The sequence below is a fragment of the Tachyglossus aculeatus genome, chromosome 6 (assembly GCF_015852505.1).
Source record: "Tachyglossus aculeatus isolate mTacAcu1 chromosome 6, mTacAcu1.pri, whole genome shotgun sequence".
NCBI lineage: Eukaryota > Metazoa > Chordata > Mammalia > Monotremata > Tachyglossidae > Tachyglossus > Tachyglossus aculeatus.
Window position 1 is genome coordinate 6,794,251 of NC_052071.1, and position 7,429 is coordinate 6,801,679.

Sequence of the window (7,429 nt, forward strand, 5' to 3'; positions counted from 1 at the left end):
CCAGCGGGACATTGGGCCGGTTCCCGATGCGCATGCGCCGCGCCAGCGGGAGATGGGGCCCGTTCCCTGTGCGCAAGCGCCGCGCCAGCGGGAGATTGGGCCGGTTCCCGATGCGCATGCGCCGCGCCAACAAGAGTCGGGCCGGTTCCAAGTGCGCATGCGCCGCACCAGCGGGAGACGGGCAGGTTCCCAGTGCGCATGCGCCGCGCCAGTGCGCCGGTCCTCGGCCCCTCCCGCTGCGGCCCGGTCACGTGGGGCGGAGGAGCCAATCGCCGCCCGGCTCGCGGAGCGGAGGGGGGGCGGGGCCCAGTCGACGGGGGTCCCGCCCGCCCCCCATCCCTGCCGCACGTCCTCCCCGTCTCCGGGGTTGCAGCCGCGGGCGTTGCGGGGCGAAGGCGGCCGGCTGTCGGTGAGTACCGAGCCTGTCTCCCGCCGGCGGGGGAGGCCGGGAGCACCGGGTGGGTGGGGCGGGCGGCGGGGCCACCGAGGGATGCCTGGAGGGGGTATCATTCACTCATTCATTCCTTTAATCGTACTTATTGAGCCCTTACTGTGTGCAGAGCGCTGGACCAAGCGCTTGGACAGTACAGTGCAGCAACAGAAACAAAGCAACTGGGCATTTAGCTTTATTTCTTTTTATTCTGATGACTTGACATCTGTCCACATGTTTTGTTTTGTTGTCTGCCTCCCCCTTCTAGACTTTGGGCCCGTTGGCGGGTAGGGACCATCTTGATATGTTGCCGACTTGGACTTCCCAAGCGATCAGTACAGTGCTCCGCACACAGTAAGCGCTCAATAAATACGATTGATTGAGTGACCGTCTCTGTATGTTGCCGGCTTGTACTTCCCAAGCGCTTAGCACAGTGCTCTGCGCACAGTAAGCGCTCAACAGATACGATTGTGTGAATGAACGGGCTCACAGTCTAGAAGGGGGTGTCCGAGGGGCGCGCGGGGGCTGCCGGGAGGGGCGTCTTGGTGGGGGGTGCCTGGGGGGGCGCGCGGGGGCTGCCGGGAATGGGGGGTCTTAGGGGGTTGCCCGGAGGGGCTGACTGAGGGGCGCGCGGGGGCTGCCGGGAGGGGCGTCGTCTGAGGGGGCTGCCCGGAGGGGGCGTCTGGGGGGGCGCGCGGGGGCTGCCGGGAGTGGGGTCTGAGGGGGCTGCCCGGAGGGGGTGTCTGGGGGGGGGGCGCGCTGGGGCTGCCGGGAGGGGCGTCGTCTGAGGGGGCTGCCCGGAGGGGGTGTCGGGGGGGGCGCGCGGGGGCTGTCGGGAGAGGCGTCTGAGGGGGCTGCCCGGAGGAGGTGTCTGGGGGGCGCGCGGGGGCTGCCGGGATTGGGGTCTGAGGGGGCTGCCCGGAGGGGGTGTCTGGGGGGGGGGGGGTCCGCGGGGGCAGCCGAGAGGGGCGTCGTCTGAGGGGGCTGCCCGGAGGGGGTGGTTGGGGGGCGCGCGGAGGCTGCCGGGAGTGGCGTCTGAGGGGGCTGCCCGGAGGGGGTGTCTGGGGGGGGGGGGGGGTCCGCGCGGGGGCTGTCGGGAGTGGGGTCTGAGGGGGCTGCCCGGAGGGGGTGTCTGGGGGGGGTCTGAGGGGGCTGCCCGGAGGGGGTGTCTGTTTGGGGGGCACGCGGAGGCTGCCGGGAGTGGGGTCTGAGGGGGCTGCCTGGAGGGGGTGTCTGGGGGGGGGGGGTCCGCGCGGGGGCTGCCGGGAGTGGGGTCTGAGGGGGCTGACCGGAGGGGGCGTCTGTTTGGGGGGTCCGCGCGGGGGCAGCCGGGAGGGGCGTCGTCTGAGGGGGCTGCCCGGAGGGGGTGACTGAGGGGGGTCCGCGCGGGGGCCGCCGGGAGGGGGGGTCGGAGAGAGGGGCGTCTGAGGGGGCTGCCCTGAGGGAGATGCCTGAGGGGGGTCCCAGGGGCGTCTGAGGGGGCTGCCGGGAGCGACCTCTACACTGGGAGCCCACTGTCGGGTAGGGACCGTCTCTCTGTGTTGCCACCTTGTCCTTCCCAAGCGCTCAGTCCAGTGCTCTGCGCACAGTCAGCGCTCGATAAATACGTTTGAATGAATGAATGTCTGAGGGGGCTCCCCTGAGGAGATGCCTGAGGGGCGCGCGGGGGCTGCCGGGAAGAGCGGTCGAGGGGTGCCCGAGGCCCCGTGGGCAACGGGGGGGGCCCCCAGCCTGCCTTCTCGCCCGAAGATTTCTCAGGCCCGTCGCCCTCCCGCCGACACCCCTTTCCCCTGAAGCAGCCTTTCTCCTCTCACCCTCCCTCTCCCCCCCCCCAATAATAATAATAATGATGATGGTGGTATTTGTTAAGCGCTTACTACGTTCTAAGCACTGGGGAGGATACAAGGGCTCAGTCTTCATCCCCATTTTAGAGACGAGGTTACTGAGGCACAGGGAGGTGAAGTGACTTGCCCAGAGTCACACAGCCGACAAGTGGTGGAGCCGGGGTAATCGGTCATTGGTACCAATCGATCGTATTTACGGAGCACCTGCTATGTGCGGAGCACTGTGCTAAGCGCTTGACAGATTAAACGGTATAACAGAATGACCAGACCTGTTCCCTGCCCACAGGGAGCTGACAGTGTAGAAGAGGAGACAGACATGAATACGTACCATTTGTAATGGTGAAAATAATAACGATGGCCTTTAAGCGCTTGCTATGTGCCAAGCACTGTTCTAAGCGCCGGGGTAGATACGAGGTCATCAGATGGTCCCACGTGGGGCTCACAGTCTTAATCCCCATTTTACAGACGGGTAACTGAGGCCCAGAGAAGTGAAGTGACTTGCCCGAAGTCACACAGCTGACAAGTGGCGGAGTCGGGATTAGAACCCACGACCTCTGACTCCCAAGCCCATGTTCTTTCCACTAAGCTGTTTCTCTGTTTATTATGTGCTCCCAGGGTATCTATTGAGTGCTTACTATGTGCAGAGCACTGTGCTAAACACTTGAGCCAGAATGATACAACAGAGTCAGTCTACACATTCCTTCCTGGGGAGGTTGATATCTGTGAAGCGCTTACTATGTTCCAGGCACCGAATGTACTAACCACTGGAGTGGATACAGACTGATAGCTTGGATACAGGCCCTGTCCTGGGGCTCATCGTCTTTATCCCCATTTTTCAGATAAGGGAACTGAAGCCCGGAGAAGTAAAGTGACGTGACCAAGGCCACACCGCAGACAAGTGGCAGGGCCCGGATTTGAATCCAGGTCCTTCTGACTCCCGGGCCCGCCTCTCTCCACTAAAACAAGTGGCTTCTCAGGAAGGAAGTGATTTGAATTCCGATTAATTCAGTCTCCCGTCCTCCCACCTCCTTCAATTGTCGGACGGGGACTACGTCCCACCTGATGATTTTGGTTCTACCCCAGTGCTTAGTGCAGTGTTCATTATTATAATAAGGGTGCTTATTATAATAAGGGTACTTGTTAAGTGCTTACTACATGCCAGGCACTCCTTCCCTCCTTACCTCCTTCCCTTCTCTTACCTCCTTCCCTTCCCCACAGCACCTGTATATATGTTTGTACATATTTATTACTCTATTTATTTATTTATTTTACTTGTACATATCTATTCTATTTATTTTATTTTGTTAGTATGTTTGGTTTTGTTCTCTGTCTCCCCCTTTTAGACTGTGAGCCCACTGTTGGGTAGGGACTGTCTCTGTATGTTCCCAAGCGCTTAGTACAGTGCTCTGCACACAGCAAGCGCTCAATAAATACGATTGATGATGATGATGTGCCGAGCCCTGGGTTAGGTTGTCGGGTCGGTCGCAGTCCCCGTCCGACACGGCCCTAGTTGACTTGAAAGTAGCAGTCATGGTCGGAGCAAATCCTCAAAAGCCGAAGCCGAGGGGAGCCAGGGCTGCGGCTTTTGCTCTCTTCAGTTTCTAGGAAGGAGGCGTCTACTTGGTCCCCCGAGGCGACCCGGCTATTTCGGTAGAATAAAAGCTCTATAGCTGTCGAAGCAGGGCTGGCTTTTGGCAGGAGATGGAGACGGAGCTGACCCGTGCCAGGATGGCGACTTTGGCAAGGAGACTTGAATAAGCAAGCATTTTTCATTGTTAAGCGCTTACTATAATATCTGTGGTGTTTGTTAAGCCCTTATAGTGTGCCAGGCATTGTTCTAAGTGTTGGGGTGGGTAAAAGATAATCAGGTTGGACACAGCCCTTGCCCCGCTGTGGGCTCACAATCCTAATCCTCGTTTTCCAAATGAGGTAACTGAGGCACAGAGAAGTGAAGTGGCCTGCGCAAAATGACACAGCAGACAAGTTGCCGAGCCAGGATTAGAATAATAATAATAATAGTAATAATCATGGCACCTGTTAAGCGCTTATCAGGCACTGTACTAAGCACCGGGATGGGTACAAGCAGATCGGGTTGGACTCAGTCCCTGTCCCAGGTGGGGTTTACAGTCTCAATCCCCATTTTGCAGATGAGGGAACTGAGGCCCAGAGAAGTTTGAAGTGACTTGCCCAAGGTCACACAGTACATAAGTGACTGAGCGCAGATTAGAACCCAGGACTGCCAGGCTGCTTCTCTGTATGCCAGCTCTGTACTAAGAGCTGGAGAAGATACAAACTAATCAGGTTGGACACAGTCCTTTTCAGACATGGGGCTCACAGCTTGTCAACTGTGTGACTTTGAGCAAGTCACTTAACTTCTCCGGGCCTCAGTTTCCTCATCTGTAAAATGGGGATGAAGGCTGTGAGCCCCCCTGTGGGACAACCTGATCACCTTGTGACCTCCCCAGCGCTTAGAACAGTGCCTTGCACATAGTAAGCGCTTAATAAATGCTATTATTATTATTATATAGTCTTAATCCCTATTTGCCAGATGAGAGAACTGAGGCCCAGAGAAGTTAAGCGACTTCCCCAAGGTCCCACAGCAGACAAATGGCGGAGCCGGGATGAGAACCCAGGTCATCCCGGCTCTGCCACTTGTCAGCTGTGTGACTTTGGGCAAGTCGCTTCACTTCTCTGGGCCTCAGTTCCCTCATCTGTGAAATGGGGATGAAGACTGGGAGCCCCACGTGGGACAACCTGATTACCTTGTATCTACCCCAGCGCTTAGAACAGTGCTTTGCACATAGTAAGCACTTAATAAATGCTATTATTATTATTATCATCATCATCATCATTATTATTATTATTATTATTGTTATTTAGACCCACATCCAGGCTCTAACTCAGTAGGCTGTGCAGCTTCTCAGATGGCATTAATTGATCGGCCTGCCCGCTGAACCATCTGATATCATCCTCCCGCCAGCTGGCCGTTGCTAATTCTCGCCCGGATCTCGGTGCACCTCAATTTTAAGAGTTTTCTGAATTCTAGAGATCTCGATGAGCCACCAATTCAGGTCTGCCGTCTTGCTTATTAGGTGAGGTCACACCTTCAGGTGTTTCCTCTCTGGGAATCCCCTTTCTCCTCAGAGGTCCAAAATCCTTAGATTCAGCCTCGGATCGTTAATCGGATTCCCCGTAGACTGAAAATTCGTTGTGGGCAGGGAACGTGTCTGTCGATTGTTGTGTAGTACTTTCCCAAGCTCTTACTCCAGTGCTCTGCACACAGTAAGCGCTCAATAAATACGGCCGAAATCCTTTCGGCAACCGTCCCCCGACTCTTCCTAGTTTCTTATCGACCTCCATTTCCTCCCTTCCCCGTCCCATGCTGGAGGGCATCTAGTCATAATAGATAATCGTGGTATTTGTAAACACTTGCTATGTGCCAAGCCTTGTGCAAAGTGCACGTAGTACTGTGTTCTGCAGAAAGGAAGGGCTAAATAAATACCATTGACTGCTGAGGTGGCCAAAAATCGGATTCGACACAGTGCCCTTCCCTCACGGGGCTCACAGTCCGAGGGGGACGGAGAACAGATTTTTATGCCGGTCTTGCAGATGATTGTCACCGATGGTAATAATTGTGGTATTCAGGCGCTTACTATGTGGCAGGCACTGAGTGCCACTGAGTGCTGGGGTAGATACAAGAACAATTAGGTTGGACTCAGTCCCTGTCTCACAAGGGGCTCACAGTCTAAGAAGGAGGGAAAACAGACATCGAATCCCCAGTTTACAGATGAGGTAGACGTGGTCCCAGCCCACATCTGAAATCTGTTAGTCTGTCCCCTCCACTAATAATAATAATAGTGGTATTTGTTAAGCGCTTACTACGTGCCAGGCACTGTTCTAAGTGCTGGGGTGGATACAAGCAAATCGGGTTGGATACAGTCCCTGTCCTGTGTGGGGCTCACAATCTGAATTCCCTTTCCTCTCCATCCAAACCCACTACCTTGCTGGTTCAAACTCTCATCCTGTCCCGACTGGATTACTGCATCAGCCTCCTCTCTGATCTCCCATCCTCTTGTCTCTCCCCGCTTCAGTCTATACTTTGCTCTGCGGCCCGGATCATCTTTGTGCAGAAACGTTCTAGGCGTGTCACTCCCTTCCTCAAAAATCTCCAGTGGCTGCCTGTCAACCTATGAATCGAGCAAAAACGCCTCACTCTCGGCTTCAAGGCTGTCCCTCCCCTGGCCCCCTCCTCCCTCACCTCCCTTCTCTCCTTCTCCAGCCCAGCCCGCATCCTCCGCTCCTCTGCCGCTAACCTCCTCACCGGGCCTCATTCTCGCCCGGCCCACGTCCTCCCCGTGGCCCGGAATGCCCTCCCTCCGCCCATCCTCCAAGCTAGCTCTCTTCCTCCTTTCAAAGCCCTACTGAGAGCTCACCTCCTCCAAGAGGCCTTCCCAGACCGAGCCCCCTTTTTCCTCCTCCTCCCCATCCCCCACAGCCTACCTCCTTCCCCTCCCCACAGCACCTGTATATATATTTGTACAGATTTATTACTCTATTTATTTTGTACATATTTACTACTCTATTTTGTTAATGATGGGCATCTAGCTTTAATTCTATTTGCTCTGACGACTTGACACCTGCCACATGTTTTGTTTTGTTGTCTGTCTCCCCCTTCTAGACTGTGAGCCCGTTGTCGGGTAGGGACTGTCTCTATATGTTGCTGACTTGGACTTCCCAAGTGCTTAGTACAGTGCTCTGCACACTGTAAGCGCTCAATAAATACGATTGAATGAATGAATAGTAAGCGCTTAACAGATACCATCCTTCATTCCTCCCTTCAAGGCCCTACTGAGAGCTCACCTCCTCCAGGAGGCCTTCCCAGACTGAGCCCCTTCCTTCCTCTCCCCCTCGTCCCCCTCTCCATCCCCCCATCTTACCTCCTTCCCTTCCCCACAGCACCTGTATATATGTTTGTACATATTTATTACTCTATTTATTTATTTTGCTTGTACATATCTATTCTATTTATTTTATTTTGTTAGTATGTTTGGTTTTGTTCTCTGTCTCCCCCTTTTAGACTGTGAGCTCACTGTTGGGTAGGGACTGTCTCTATATATTGCCAGCTTGTACTTCCCAAGCGCTTAGTACAGTGCTC